The 16,968-nt window shown below is 41.6% G+C and overlaps 1 protein-coding gene across 2 annotated transcripts in view; it reads left to right on the top strand.

Moving 5' to 3' along the window:
• The window catches only part of GPR158 (G protein-coupled receptor 158), a 195,534-nt gene that overhangs the window by 113,303 nt on the left and 65,263 nt on the right, over positions 1–16,968 (top strand). The gene's annotated exons all lie outside the window — the stretch shown is intronic.

Here is a 16,968-nt window from a genome sequence, read left to right as displayed (position 1 = left end):
CACCAAATTGTAGAGCAGTTTTTCGGGCAGAATCTCCGCTGCGGAAACCAGTGCTTGAAACAAATAGTCTATACTTACACCCGGCCCTTGTCATGGCGACGCTACTCTTTGTTGTCTTGCCTCTTGGGATGACGCTGCTGCCATGTAAGTCCATAACAGATATTTTTCTGTGAAATACACAAAAAATATCAAAATCAGGACCATGGAAATATTGCTTATGAGAAATGCTAATAGTCATATATATATATATATACACACACACACAATATTTATATGTGTACAACGCTTCTACCATGCACCCTTCTTATCAACTCAGAATATTTTTAACATTTTTTTTTACCTCCAAAGACCCCTTTAACCAGCTGCTATGACAAAAACAAAAGCCTTATGTAATACCAACGCCAGAACTCTAAATTAGGGCAAGCGGGCACAACACTTTCCTGGCGCCACACTGAATAAAGACCTCCCCTTCCTGTCATTGCCTGTCCCCCTTAGGCTACATCTGTTCCTTAAAGGTTCACTGATAATATACTTAACCCTCTCTTACCCTTCCGATATTTTTATTCTTCTCCCCTAACATCTACACCTTGTTGCTTGTCCCCTAGGCAAGCCTCGCTGCACTATGTGTGAGCCCTACTCCGCTGCTCTGCAAAGTCATATACTAATTCTGCGCATAGATACACATAAGCTTTCTTAGGCAGACTAGTTCTGCATTCATGACTACTGATCATCATTATGATTAAGGTGCATTACCTTTCATTACCTTTTTATTACGATGTTCATTAACATGGTGTAGATATTAAATGTTACCCAATCCAAGTCCCGTTTTCACTTTACTGAACACAGTTGGACACGGTGTCTTGTTGTTTACACCTCATTTAATATATAGCTGTTAGTCATCGGGTATGGCACATTGAGCTGATTATATTCAAAAAGACCGTTCTGACCTTCTGTTCTGTGGAATATGTCAAAGAGCCACAGTACTGTGAACACTGTGAATTAAAGGAAGGCAATTAAGACAAATGGCTGGCATCTTCTGACATTATCCCAAGTTGAGTAATTGTGCACACTACCCTTAACATTGTAATTCCTGTCTAGATCTGATGATTTGTGCATACATCATTTCCTTTCTTGTACGGTTGCGCACCTTTTTTAACCTTTTATATAAATTATGCATGCAGTGGCTTTTGTCTCTGTTTCATTTTGCCTGTGTGTTGTAATTGCTTAACACTGAGGTTTTCCATTTCTGCAGCTGGGCATAATTAACATTCAGAAATGCGACTATACCTGACATTAGGAAAGCAGATCTCCACCCAAAATACAGAAGTGCCCTAGTTTATCCTTGGTTCACCCGCACAGTTAATTATCATGTTCATCATTTGTACAACACAATCTGTTTCATCTTTAAATAGTGACTACGACCCACAGTTCATGCACATGATTATATGAAAAATTGGTACCAATTGGCACTCAGTATGGATGCACAAACTTCCCTTCTAAAGTTCTGTACAGTACCATATTTTTGATCAGATGATTCCGTATGGCATTCTGTATGGGTACGGTATGAGTTCTCTGTGTTTTGCCTGAGTTCTTAAAGGGGTTATGTGGGGATGAAAAATTATTAGCAAGTGTACTCACTGCAGTATGGGAGTACTCGCTAATATACATTCCGGCCCCGCTGTGCTCTATGTACAAGCAGTAGCAGTAGTTCATCGATTACATGGAGTACAGCGGGGCCGGTCAAATGATGAAGAGTCGCGTCGTCATCAAGGAAGTTTGTGCAACTAGACTCCGGTCCCCCGCCAGCGCTATGAAAATCTATTAAAATCTCATAATCAGCGGACCAGACTGTATATTAGCGGGTGTACTCACATACTGCAGTGCTAATACTTTTTGGTCCCCACATAACCCCTTTAAAACCATTCTTTCTTGTCAGTGCTTTAGGGGAGAAAGTCTCCTTTTGACTTCAATGGAGGGAAATCTGTGCCCATACGGCATTCAATGGAGCATGACTCCATTTTTTTTTTTTTCACACAATGGTACATGAAGTGTATACCAAAATACAGTGGCACTCGGAGGTACAAAAACCTCTGGCGATGTTAAAAATAGATAAATATGTACATTATTCTACAATCTGCATTAGTACACCACTAATAAAAGACCCTGCGTTTTCTGTCATTGATAAAAATTCTGTTCAGCCATTTCTTGGTCAAAAGAGTTGTGTACTTTGGACAATCCCTTTTATGTTAGAAAATAAGCTGATAACATGATCCCAGGGTTTCCAGCTGCTAAGTCCCACGGTATACAGCTGTAATCTGTTGGGAAACCGGGCAGCAAGCGTTAATTTCCCCTGCAGCGCCACCATTGGAGAAATGAAGGACTACACATTGCCAATTTCAATAATGGATTGTCTGTGTAGTTCATTAAGGTGCTAAGTCAACCAGAGTGAGAGACGCTCTTTGTATTCAGACTCCGCACCGGCTAATCAATTTTAAACCATATTAACGCTTGAATGTCTGATGTGTCTACTTATGCAGTGGAAGGCTAGGTTGGCCAGCGCAGTTTGGATGAACGTTTTGATACTAGTTTTTTTTTTTTGTTTGTTTTTTTAATAAATATGACTGTATCCTAAAAGGAGGAAAAATGTTAAGGAAGGTCTCAGACGTCACCTCTTTTTTGGATCCACTCCTGGCTTTGGATATAAGAACACATAAAAATGACATTGCATGAACCTGGCTTTATACTGTGTAAATCTAGTCTAACACACCATAGCTAGGCTTCATAACACCCCATGCAGGAGCTGTAATGGTTGTCATACTGGTTGTCACCCATTCCTCCCACCCCCCACCCCCCAAAAAAAAGATTAGTTACAATTTAAATGTAGCAAAAGTAAGTTTCAATATAATGCTACATTTTAATTTGAGAACAGCTTACAAGGGTGCCCGTTCACATTGCAGTCGAGCCAAAAATCGTGCAGCAATTCGGGATTCGGATTGCAGCGGTTTTGCAATGTGGTTTTCGGTCGCTGATGTGTATCGGCCACATTGTGAAGGGGCACCATAAATTGTAGTTTATCAAAATTGCAGCTAATATAATGTGCACACATGTAATCCTATTGGAAAACACAACAGGCTCCAGCCTCTATCCACTTTGAAATAGTTGCTTAAAGGCTATGTAAACCTTTAAACACTCTTTTTTTTTTTACTAAAACAATGTATTATGGTGTTTAACGCAACATTTGAATTGGTTTCTATTGAAAAAAAATGTTACTTTTTGAGATACAGCTTCTATGTATCCTGGATATATAGAAGCTGTATCGCGCTGAAACCCGAATCCGTTAGGTCAGCAGGATGGACGGCTTCGGTGACAGCAGGTCCTGCGTGTATCTGGCACGCAGGATCCACCTGGTATCGGTCCCATCTAACAAGTGGATCCTGCGTTTCAGAGGCACACAGGACCTGCTGTCACCAAAGCTGTCAATCCCGCTGACCTGATGGATTCAGGTTTCAGCGCAAGATACAGCTTCTATATATCCAGGATACATAGAAGCTGTATCTCAAAAAGTAATTTTTTTTTGTGTTCAAAAGTTTACATACACTTTAAAGGGAACTTAGATTGCATTCAACCACCCAATGACTGTAAATAACTCATTCCTGTATATGAATATCAATGGACAAAAGCCTCACCTTCTAGACTTGGCTTGTTAATTGATAATCTTAGTAATTTGTGGTACTGCATTCTTATATCATTTAATATAAATGGCAGGTTTCTCCAGGAAAGTAGCTTTAATATATTTCCCCTTCATGCTTCATTCAGCTCTATGTACAGTAGCTGTATCAAACTGACGGCAGAGAAAATAGTTATTAATGAAATGACCTCTCTAATATTCATATGGCAGAAATTCAGTCAGCCAGCCTGCATAGTAAAAATACCTAAATATCATGAATAAGATCTATGTCTAGAAGGGGACCCTAAACCCCATTCTACCTTGCTCGGCTTGAATTGTCTTCCGGGCACTTCCTGATTTGGGTGGTCGGGAATTACGGAAACAGCCGAACTCGCTGATATGCACAGAAGTGAATGGGAGTTACAGAAACAGCGTGGCATTCTGTTTCCGGAACTCGGGAGCTAAAGAAACAGCGTAGTTTGCCGTGCTACTTCGCATCCATAACTCCTATTCACTTCTATGGGAGTTATGGAAACTTCTGTAACTTCCGACTGCCTAATGGGACCTGCATCTATCGGACTTTTATGGCATTTTGTAAAGGATCTGCCAGGCACAGCTTCGGGGTTAACGCCCATAGATAATCAGTCTGCACCTGCTTCTATGTCTGTGAGACTGACTCCATCTTCCACGACTCAGGGTGGCAGGCTTAGGAGTGGGAGAACCTATCACAGCCTGGCCAGACGGAGCTAGCTCCCGCCCTCTGTCTATTTATACATGCCTTTCCTGTTCCTCCTTTGCTTGTGATTCTTTTCGTTTGGTTTCCTGGCCCTGCTGCAGCTTCTTGTACTATTGTCCTTGCTTCATATTGACCCCGGCTTGCTGACTACTCTCCTGCTCTGCGTTTGGTACCTCGTACACTCCTGGTTTTACTCGGCTTGTTTACTTCTTTTGTTGCTCACGGTGTTGCCGTGGGCAACTGCCTCTTTCTCCCCCTAGCTCTGTGTACCCTTGTCTGTTTGTCTGTCGTGCACTTATTCAGCGTAGGGACCGTCGCCCAGTTGTACCCCGTCGCCTAGGGCGGGTCGTTGCAAGTAGGCAGGGACAGAGTGGCGGGTAGATTAGGGCTCACTTGTCTGTCTCCCCACCCCCCGTCATTAAAATTTCCTGTGGATATGCCATAAATGTCCAAGATGGGAAAAACCCATTAAGCTTAAATAATGCTAAATCACAATCCTGGGCATAATGACTAGCTCATAAAATAGTGTGCTGAGACCATCCTCAATGTACACTATAAATGGAAATAATATGGTCCTAATAAGCACATGGTGATAAGTTTATATTCTTTTAAATAGGTTGTCCCATGAAGACAACACAGAACTAGTAAAGTAATATCGGAAATGATGCCTACTGTAGTCAGGGATAAGCAGCTCCTGATAAATCTATGAGCTTATTATTACAGGCTCACTAGTACTTGTGACGTAGTTAAAAGTGACAGCTAAGCTTGCATTTCCTTTTCCACATAACTAACTGGGACTTCTGCCATTTTAGATATCAGACCACGTTAAAGGAATTGTGTTATCTCAAAATAACATATTATTTAAATCAGGTTTTTATTATACACAAACTTTTAAAAAAAATTGTGGTGTTTTTTTTTTAAATAATTTTTTATTTGACTTTCTATATAAAAAGAGTTTTGAAATATTACAGTTTTCTAATTGGCCACTAGGTAAAGCAGTGAAGTACAGGTGTGTTGTTAAATTCTGAAGATACCTGGGGCACTATAAGGCAATGATGGAGGAGTAGGATGAATGTGGTAATCACTGATACTCGGGGATCTATAAAAGACCCTAGGCTCGTGGTGTCTGGTGCTAGCTCTGGTATAGCATATTAAAAGTGCAAAAATCTACAGATGTGTCCTTTCATACCTTTATTTATATCTCAATGTACCCTGAATTGTGTGGCGCGAGATGACCTGCTTTAATAAAAAAAACAACATAATTTTGCGATACTATGTCACGAGGTGTGGCCACCTGGTGGTTGTAATGTATATTCTAGCCTCTCAAGGGTTTTTGCTAGCATGTTGTGATATTGAATTTATTTAATGAGAAATTGAAGTCCTTAACCAAATTCAACCAAACGTATGTACATCCGGCAGCGGGTGCCGCTTCTGCCAGTGGTACCCGCCACAGGTGCTATTCTTTCCTCAGCGGCTTCTAATCCCATGAGGCCGTCGACAGCTTCTTCCTACTGCCTGCGACCGATGTCTTCCTAGTACGCGCATGAAGCCCGGCCTTCTCTTAAAGGGCCAACGCACGCAAAGATAAAAAATCACACTATCATCCCTGCTGCTCCCCGGGACTATTTAAGGCACCTTCACCATCTCCCAGGTGCCTAAGCAATATTGGAACAACCTAGAGTTATCCTGCGGAGGTTTCTGTATGTACCTGATCTTGTCTGCTTATGCTACCAGTTATAAGCTATCCAGTTGTCCTTGGCCTGTCTATATCTGGTTGTCCTTTACTGGTCTGAACCAGTAGTTCTCTACCAGCCTGCATCCAGTAATCCACTACCAGCCTGCATCCAGTAATCCGTTACCAGCCTGCATCTAGTAGTCCACTACCAGCCTGCATCCAGTGATCCACTACCAGCCTGCATCCAGTAATCCACTACCCAACTTTATCTAACAATCCGCTACCTGCCTGTGTCCAGTTACCTACTACCCGCCTGTGTCGAGCTGCCAGCTTCCTGCCTACGTTCCACTGTCTGCTATCCACCTGTCACCTGTGATCCTCAGTCAATCCTTCATTTGTGAAGGTACCATCTACCTTTGCCTGTCCGGCGTCTGTTTGGCCAGCAGCTACTCCGCCGGGACCACCCCAAGAGGTAGTAACCTGACAATCTTCCTTCACTGAAGACCAGATCCCTATATGGTGGTTAAAGGGTGAAGACCAGAGAGACTGCTTAGACAATGACCTTAGAGGTGGCCCTAAGCCAACCCGGTGGAGTAGCCCAGTGGGTCCACAAACGTGCTGGTTGTTATAAGGTAAGGGTGGACACATCTGTATGTATATATAATATAGATATGCCCATATGTCAGTAACGTAGCATCTAAAAACACAACAAATGTGAGTAAACCTTTAGCAACTAGGCTGTGACGATTAATGTGTCCCTGTGCTCTTTAAATGTTTTAGAACAATTTTCATACTACACATAGATGTAGCAGAAAGAAAGCAGACCTGAGGGAACAGTATTATTTGTGAAATATAGAGCGCAGGAAGGAATATTGAAAACATTATTGAATTTGTATGACTCCCTGGTGATTAGACAGAGAGGGTTTAAAGCAACATTAGATTAATAAGATTGATGATGATCATGGATTGTGGACTTGTTTATTTGCTGGAAAAAGATTTTGCTGAAGGAGAGTTATATACACAGTGCATGTTGCCTTGTCAGTGGCTTAGCAAAGAATACTTTAAATAAATGCCAAATAAATGCCATTCTACAGAGGCGTAGCTAGGTTCTCCAGCACCCGGGGCAAAGATTACGTTTGGTGCCCTCCCCAAGCACTTATATGACGTGTGACATTTCTTTTTATGTAACTCGAGCATAAAAACATTTGTACATTTTACAAGCAATATAGTTCTATACACACCAGAACCAAGCTCATTACATATATACAGCACCAGAACCAAGCTGATTACATATATACAGCTCCAGAACAAAGCTCAGTACATAAATACAGCATCAGAACCAAGCTCAGTACATAAATACAGCTCCAGTACCAAGCTCTGTACATATACACAGCACCAGAGCTAAGCTCATTACATATACAGTGAAGGAAATAAGTATTTGATCCATTGCTGATTTCGTAAGTTTGCCCACTGTCAGACATGAACAGTCTAGAATTTTTAGGCTAGGTTAATTGTACCAGTGAGAGATAGATTATATAAAAAAACAAACAGAAAATCACATTGTCAAAATTATATATATTTATTTGCATTGTGCACAGAGAAATAAGTATTTGATCCCTTTGGCAAACAAGACTTAATACTTGGTGGCAAAACCCTTGTTGGCAAGCACAGCAGTCAGACGTTTTTTGTAGTTGATGATGAGGTTTGCACACATGTTAGATGGAATTTTGGCCCACTCCTCTTTGCAGATCATCTGTAAATCATTAAGACTTCGAGGCTGTCGCTTGGCAACTCGGATCTTCAGCTCCCTCCATAAGTTTTCGATGGGATTAAGGTCTGGAGACTGGCTAGGCCACTCCATGACCTTACTGTGCTTCTTTTTGAGCCACTCCTTTGTTGCCTTGGCTGTATGTTTCGGGTCATTATCGTGCTGGGAGACCCAGCCACGAGCCATTTTTAATGTCCTGGTGGAGGGAAGGAGGTTGTCACTCAGGATTTGACGGTACATGGCTCCATCCATTCTCCCATTGATGCGGTGAAGTAGTCCTGTGCCCTTAGCAGAGAAACACCCCCAAAACATAATGTTTCCACCTCCATGCTTGACAGTGGGGACGGTGTTCTTTGGGTCATAGGCAGCATTTCTCTTCCTCCAAACACGGCGAGTTGAGTTAATGCCAAAGAGCTCAATTTTAGTCTCATCTGACCACAGCACCTTCTCCCAATCACTCTCAGAATCATCCAGATGTTCATTTGCAAACTTCAGACGGGCCTGTACATGTGCCTTCTTGAGCAGGGGGACCTTGCGGGCACTGCAGGATTTTAATCTATTACGGCGTAATGTGTTACCAATGGTTTTCTTGGTGACTGTGGTCCCAGCTGCCTTGAGATCATTAACAAGTTCCCCCCGTGTAGTTTTTGGCTGAGCTCTCACCTTCCTCAGGATCAAGGATACCCCACGAGGTGAGATTTTGCATGGAGCCCCAGATCGATGTCGATTGACAGTCATTTTGTATGTCTTCCATTTTCTTACTATTGCACCAACAGATGTCTCCTTCTCACCCAGCGTCTTACTTATGGTTTTGTAGCCCATTCCAGCCTTGTGCAGGTTTATGATCTTGTCCCTGACATCCTTAGAAGGCTCTTTGGTCTTACCCATGTTGTAGAGGTTAGAGTCAGACTGATTCATTGAGTCTGTGGACAGGAGTCTTTTATACAGGTGACCATGTAAGACAGCTGTCTTTAATGCAGGCACCAAGTTGATTTGGAGCGTGTAACTGGTCTGGAGGAGGCTGAACTCTTAATGGTTGGTAGGGGATCAAATACTTATTTCTCTGTGCACAATGCAAATAAATATATATCATTTTGACTATGTGATTTTCTTTTTTTTTTTATATATATATATAATCTATCTCTCACTGGTAAAATTAACCTAGCCTAAAAATTCTAGACTGTTCATGACTTTGACAGTGGGCAAACTTACAAAATCAGCATGGGATCAAATACTTATTTCCTTCACTGTATATAGTACCAGAACCAAGCTCAGTACATAAATACAGCTCCAGAACCAAGATCATTACATATATACAGCACCAGAACAAAGCTCAGTACATAAATACAACACCAGCACAAATACAGCTCAATTTAGTGCAACCTCTGCCGTATAGGTTTGCACTAAATTATTTCCAGCTCCCAGCAAGGCACGAACAATGGTAAGGATATGCTGGGAGTTGCTGTTTCACAAAAAAAATCATATCATAATCATACCACCCATCATCTCGCTGCAGATCATACAGTGACTACAGTACTGATTAGAGGCAGAATAAACATTTACATTAAGTGTCTCAGATTCTAGTTCTTTTTTTCCATCTGGTCCAGACCTCTATGATGACTTCTGCCAGTCACAGCCCATTTCTGCAGTTTTCTGCTCAGATGTCTTCAGCTTCTCACTTTTCAAGCATTTCTACACCTATAAACAAAGATAAAGTTCTCATTATACCACACACTATGCCCCTAAATATAATAGCGCCATACACTGCACCTCTAATTATAATAGCACCATACACCGTGTCCCAAACAAACATCGAGCCCCCTGTAGATAGTGCCCGCCATAGAGCCCCCTGTAGATAGTGCCCACCATAGAGCCCCCTGTAGATAGTGCCCCCATATAGCCCACCCCTGTATATAGTGTCCCACATATAGCTCCCCCTATAGTGATCCACAGATAGCTAACCCTGTATATAGCCCCCCTGTAGGTATAGCCCACCCCTGTATATAGTGCTCCACATATAGCCCACCCCTGTATATAGTGCTCCACATATAGCCCACGCCAGTATATATCCCCCCTGTAGATAGAGCCCCCCCTAGATAAAGCCCCCCATAGATAAAGCCCCCCTGTAGATAAAGCCCTTAGGAAGACAAACTTAACAACTTTATTTTAGTTGACCTTCACCATCTTTGTCTTATGATATGAATAAGATTATTGACAATAAAAGAATGACCAAAGTAGTCATGTATGAAGTTATAAGTATTGGCACGAAAAATGGTACAAAAAACATAATGACATTTCAAGTCCTTTTCCGACTGTAACTCTTATTGAGTTGTCAGTCCATTTATTTTATTCTTAGTCCCTTTGTATTGGATTTACCATGACGTGTTACAGGAAGGCATTATGAACATTACTTATAAGACTTCGGGAAACAGAACATGTTTTGAACACTCAGAGTAACGCCATCCTTATTAGTTTTTCTTGACTGTGATGAAATTAGCGCATGTAAACTTGAATCATTCTAATATACTATCTGAATGCAGGTAACAGCGTCCGATTAAGCGGCCAAACAAATTCTGAAAATGTATTTTGTAAATATGTGTCACTGTTGATTGGTTACAGCTATCATATCGGCGATCATTAATACGAATATCTTTTTGTGTAAATGGGCCTTTAGTCTCTATCCCAGGACTTTTCAATACATTGCTTCAATGAGGCAAATATGTGTTTACCATGCGTTACACATATAGGCACAGTATTTGAGTATCCAGCACTAGGATCAACTTGAATTAGAACAATAGTAAGTGTCTTAGGAAGAAAAAAATAAATTCATAATTAAAAACATATATTAGTAACTATCATTAGCTCCTAAATTATCATATATTTCATACTCATGCACCGTTTAGCCATTACATTAAAACCACTGACAGGTGAAGTAAATAACATTGATTATCTCCGTGCAATGGCACCTGACAAGGGGTGGGATATTTTAGGCAGCAAGTGAACAGTCAGGTCTTGAAGTTGATGTGTTGGAAGCAGGAACAATGGGAAAGTGTAAGTATCTGAGTGACTTAGACAAGGGCCAAATTGTGATGGCTAGACGACTGGGTCAGAGCATCTCCAAAATGGCAGGACTTGTGGGGTGTTCCTGGTATGTAGTGGTTAGTACCTACCAAAAGGAAGGACAACCGGTGAACCGGCAATAAAGTCATGGGTAGCCAAGGTTCATTGAAGTGTATGGGGAGTTAAGGCAACCCTTCTGGTCCTATCCCACAGAAGATCTACCGTAGCACAAATTGTTAAAAAAAAGTTAATGCTGGTTATGATAGAAAGGTGTCAGAAGACACAGTGCATTGCACCTTGCTGCATTTTGGGCTGCGTAGCCGCAGTCAGGTCATAGTGCCCATGTTGACCCCTCTCCACTGCCGAAAACACCTACATTGGACATATGAGCATCAGAACTAGATCAACAGAAAAAGGCAGCCTAATAAATTACAATTTCTTTTACATCAAGTGACGGGTGGGTGTATGCGTCGTTTACAAGGGAAGGAGATGGCACCAGGACGCACTATGGCAAGAAAGGATGCTCTTGCCAATGTTTAGTTGTATTGGTTATCTCTATCTTTACCACTCTTAGATTTTTTTGGTCTTGAACTTTAGGCCTGTACTTTTTAACCCTCATTGTTCCTGGCTATACTTCTGCATAGTCCTTTGGTACTGTTTCTGCTTGAATGTTGCTGATCTTCTGCATCAAAACCCAACATAGACCTGTCTACCATTTAGCACTATGTTCCCCACCTGCTGCTGCCCTACACTTTTGATTTTGTACCTCTGACTCTCCAATGGGTGTTACTTTGTCTCAGTTCCTACCAATTAATCCAGATAATCATACTTGGACCAAAGTTTAGGGTCCAAAAGAGGACTTTGAGCCTAATAAAGTCATAGGAAAAGGGGGCCTACAGGTGAACTCTGATAGCCTGTTGGGTTCTCTCTCATCAGGCAAAAGTGTTACAAAGTCCATATGATTTAACCTCAATCCCTTACAGTACACAAACAAGGGGCAAAATAATTTTAGATGCAATATATTCTTGGTACAGTGAAGGAGGGGTCGTGAAAACTCCCTTTTTGTTTGTGAAGAAAATGCAAATAAAAAGCAATTTTTAACATTCTGGAATAGGCATGTACTTTACATACATTTCCATAAAAGCGTAATAGAAGAAAACTAACAGCATGTTTCTTTCTGATTAAACTATATTTTCATTAAATTCCATGAACTGAAACATATTTTTTTTTACATTTCATATAGAATGACCTTTAGAGTTGCAATGAATGCATTGTGTAATTTTATGGGAAGATGCCATGTTATGGAGTTATCCATCTCAATTTCTACTCCCATCTCAAGTCTCTGCGTCATTCTCCTTCTGTTCTGATACCCTGACCTTATATTAAGGGATCACTAATAGGATGCTGTAATGTATAATGCAGCTGAAATGGCTTAGTTGACCATACGTGGAACAAACTGACCCTAATCTGAAGAGCGTTATGATTTATCAGGAAAGAGAATATTTTCCAATGGTCACCAAACAAAGTGTTTTGCCTTTAGACGATCATTTATATGCTGGGAAAGATCATTCCCGTGCGTTGCCCTGTATTTTTGTGGTGTATTAAACATTACCACTTTTACATATGTAGCTTTTACCACTAATGGTCGAGAAAAATTTGAACGCATTAAAAATTGGTGTACCATTGTGTCAGATTTCCATAGGTAAGAATTCACCATTTTAGCAACATACCCCAAATGAGAGCCGTTTCCGGTTGTATTGTTAAGGGGGGTTGTCCTAATGGGCATATGGATGTAACAGAAAGGGGTCTTAACTTGGGTCTACTTTTGGGTCTACTTGGAGAGCCAATGCAAAGATTTGGCTTCTGCTCTTGAGGACTCGATGTGACCATATATTATATTACATGCTCTCCTATACGTTTGAATGGCCAACACGGATACCCCTCGTGATAACAGCTGATCACCAGTGGTCCTCCTTTATAGAAAGGTTTGTCCTGTTGCCTATATGATTAAAGGGAATGTATCATCAGAAAATAACCTATGGTTTAAATCTAGTTTTTAGGTTAGTCCTATTTTTTATGAATTTTGGTGATTTTTTTTATTTTATTTTGCTTTCCATGTTACTATCTTTATTATTTACAGAGATTTTTGGTGCTTATTTTGACATGTAAACTGCATCGGAATCAGCGCTAAAACTGCCTCCCATTAATTTCAATTGTAGGCGGAGGCTCTTTTTTTCCCGCAGCGGATTTTAGCTGCTCGCAGGAAGAAAAAAAAAGTGTCATGTTCTTTCCTGCCGCGGTTCCGCTTCTGACCTACCATTGAAATTAATGGCCCCTCTGCCATTGAGGGCCGTGGGCGAACATTGCTGCAAAAACTGCAGAGGGAAACTAAAGGCAGGTTAAAATCTGCCTCAAAACTCACAAAGGAATTTTGAGGCAGATTTTTTCAGTGTACAAATTCCTCTGTGTGAACTAGGCCTAATGTTTACTATGTTGACTGTAAGGATAATATTTTGAGACATACAGTAGAAGTGTCTGTGTATCTCTGTATTTCAGAGACATCAAGTTAAGTATTTCTGTTTTCTATTTATTTATTTAAATTTTCAGTTTTAACCCCTTCCCGCCCAATCACGTACAGTTACGTGATTAAAACTGGTGTCTTACCGCCTTTTCACGTAACTGTACGTGATGGAGATGAAGCTGGCTCAGGAGCTGAGCCAGCGACATCACCGCCGAGTGACAGCTGTATGTTACAGCTGTCACCCTGAGGTGTCGGCCAGGCCCGGAGCTAGCATCCGATCCGGCCGATTAACCCCTCACATGCTGCGTTCAATAGAGATCGCAGCATGTGAGGAGTTTATAGCCACCGGCACCCCAGCAACGTGATCGCTGGGTTGCCGGTGGCTGCAAAGGCGATCGGAGGGCTAATACTTACCTCCCGGTCTGCCAGTAACGGAATCCTCCTATGCCCCGTCGTCGGCGGGGCCCAGGAGGCTTCCGGTACCATCGGCAAGATGGCGCCGGCTCAGCTTCCGGCTCAGAAGCTGAGCCGGCGTCATCAGCAGTGGGTGTCCGCTGTATGTTACAGCGGACACCCCGATCTATCGCCAGGAACCGGAGCTAGCTCCGATTCCTGGCCTTAACCCCTTCGATGCAGCGATCCATTGTTATCGCTGCATCCTAGAGGTTTGTAGCAAATCGGCAGCCTTGCCACGCGATGGCAAGGCTGGCGACTGCTACCATGGCAACAGGAGCCCTAACAATGGACTCCTGTCTGCCATTACGTAAGCTGATTAGGCCCCGCCCAGAGGCGGAGCCTGATCGGCTTGCTGTCAGTGAACAACTGACAGTTCTAATACATTGCACTTCATAGGTAGTGCAATGTATTAGACATCAAACAAACAGTTGGACCTTCAAGTCCCCTAGTGGGACTAAAGAAAAGTGTAAAAAAAAAAAAAGTAAAAATAAAAGTTGTAAAACATACAATAAAAGTTTCAAGTAATAAAATAAAACACAATCGCCCTTTTTCCCTTATCAAGTCATTTATTATTGAAAAAAATAATAAAACCATACATATTTGGTATCGCTGCGACCGTAACGACCTAAACTATAAAAATATTACGTTATTTATACAGCGGAGTGAACGCCGTAAAAAAAAAAACCTCAAAAACACTGCCATAATTACTGTTTTTCTGGTCACTGTCTTCCAAAAAGTGAAACAAAAAGTGATCAAAAAGTCGCATGTATCCAAAAATGGTACCTATAAAATCTATACCTCGTCTCGCAAAAAACAAACCCTCACACCGCTCCATCGACAAAAAAATTAAAGTTATGGCTCTCACAACATGGCGACAGAAAAAATACATTCTCTTTCCAAAAGTAATTTTATTGTGCAAAAAGTTATAAAAAAATTCTATAAATTAGGTATCGCCGGAATCGTACTGATCCGCAGAATAAAGGTAACATGTAGTTTATAATGCGTGGTGAACGCTGTATATTAAAAACTAAAAAACTATGGCAGAATTGCTGTTTTTTTGTCACCTTGCCTCCCAAAAAAGGATAACAAGTGATCAAAAAGTTGCATGTACCCCAATATGGTACCAATAAAAGCTACAGCTCGTCCCGTAAAAAAAGAGCCCTCATACCACTACATCTATGAAAAAATAAAATAAGTTAAGGCTCCAATAATTCAGGAAAGAAAAATATCCAGTTGTGCCGGCCCGAGGGGAACATTTCTTCTGTTTCAAAAGGCGATGTATGAAGGCACTAAAATTAGGGAACCAGGAAGGGGAGGTCCCAAACATATCTGCTGGGGGTGCCCGTATTATACCAGGACAACACTTTCCCGGCAAAATTCCCCAAACTGCAAAGGTGCGGAGTGTGGACCAAAATGGGGATAAGTAAGGACATTTATCAGTGCGACACCGGCCTGTGCAGAAAGGATCGATCACAGCGTAATACACATCTATGGATTATTTTATTATTTTTTTTACCTTATTATTATACCACCTAACTATGCCCCTGATGTACTCTGCCGAGCTCACATATTCCCCACATTATAAACGGAAACAACAGTAAGACTCCAAACAAAACTATTACCAAGCAAATTCCACGCTCCAAAAGCCAAATGCCCAAACAGCTGTTTACGTCCACATATATGGCATCGCCATACTCGGGAGAACCCTTTTAACAATTTTTGAGGTGTGTGTCCCCAGTGGCATAAGCTGGGCACGACATATTTGACAATGAATTGGCATATCTAGGGAAAAATTTTAATTTGTACCTTCCGCAGCGCAATCATTTATGGAAAAGATACGTGGGGTGAAAATGCTCCCCCTTAATAAATGCCTTGAGGGGTGCAGTTTCCAAAATGGGGTCACTTCTGAGGGGTTTCTTTTATTTCACATCAAAGCCTCTGCAATTGTGAACAACCAATACTTTATATGTCGCCAAATTAGGCCTCAATTTTACATGGTACTCTTTGACTCCTGAGCCCTGTCGAATGTCCAGGCAAAAGATTAGGGCCACATGTAGGGTGTTTCTAAAACCGGGAAACACCGCATAATAATTGAGAGCTGTCTTGTTATGGTGGCACAAGCCGGGCACCACATATTGGCATATCTATGGAAAAAAATCCCATTTTCACTCTCCCACATCGTGTGCACACGAATTTCTGCAAAACACCTGTGGGGTTAACATGCTCACTACACCCCTAGGTGAATATCTTGAGGGTGTTGTTTCCAAAATGGCGTCACTTCTGGGGGGGATCCACTGTTTTGGTTCCACAGGGACTTTGCAAATGCAACATAGCGCCCAGAAACCAAATGCAGCAAAATCTGTACACCAAAAGCAAATGGCGCTCCTTCCCTTCTGAGCCCTGCCGTTTGCCCAAACAGCAGTTTATGACCACGTGTGGGGTATTGCCGTACTCCAGAGAAGTTGCTTTACGAATGTTGGGGTTCTTTTTTTCCTTTATTTGTTGAGAAAATTAAAAATTTGGAGCTAAAGCTACGTCTTATTGAAGAAAAAGGATTTTTTTTATTTTCACTGCCCGATTCTAATAAAATCTATGAAACACCTGTGGGGTCAAAATGCTCACTACACCCCTAGATGGATTCCTCAAGGGGTGTAGTTTTCTCAATGGAGTCACTTTTTTGGTGTTTTCACTGTTTTGTCCCCTCAGGGGCTTTGTAAATGTGACATGGCCTCCGCAAACCATTCCTGCTAAATTTGAGCTCCAAAAGCCAAATGGCGCTCTTTTCCTTTTAAGCCCTGCCGTGTGTCCAAACAGCCATTTATTACCACATGTGGGGTATTGTTTTACTCGGGAGAAATTGCTTTACAAATGTTTCACAGCCTACTTCAAATAATTTCTGTAAAAAACCTGCGGGGTCAAAATGCTCACAATACCCCTAGATAATTTCCTCAAGGGGTGTAGTTTCCCAAATGGGGTCACTTTTGGGGGGTTTCCACTGTTTTGGCACCGAAAGAGCCCTGCAAACCTGACATGGAGCCTAAAATATTTTCTAATAAAAAGGAGGCCCAAAATCCACTAGGTGCTA

This window comes from Rhinoderma darwinii, chromosome 5, assembly GCF_050947455.1.
Source record: "Rhinoderma darwinii isolate aRhiDar2 chromosome 5, aRhiDar2.hap1, whole genome shotgun sequence".
NCBI lineage: Eukaryota > Metazoa > Chordata > Amphibia > Anura > Rhinodermatidae > Rhinoderma > Rhinoderma darwinii.
The sequence above is the reverse complement of the archived record's forward strand: the minus strand, read 5'-3'. Positions and strand labels throughout refer to the sequence as shown.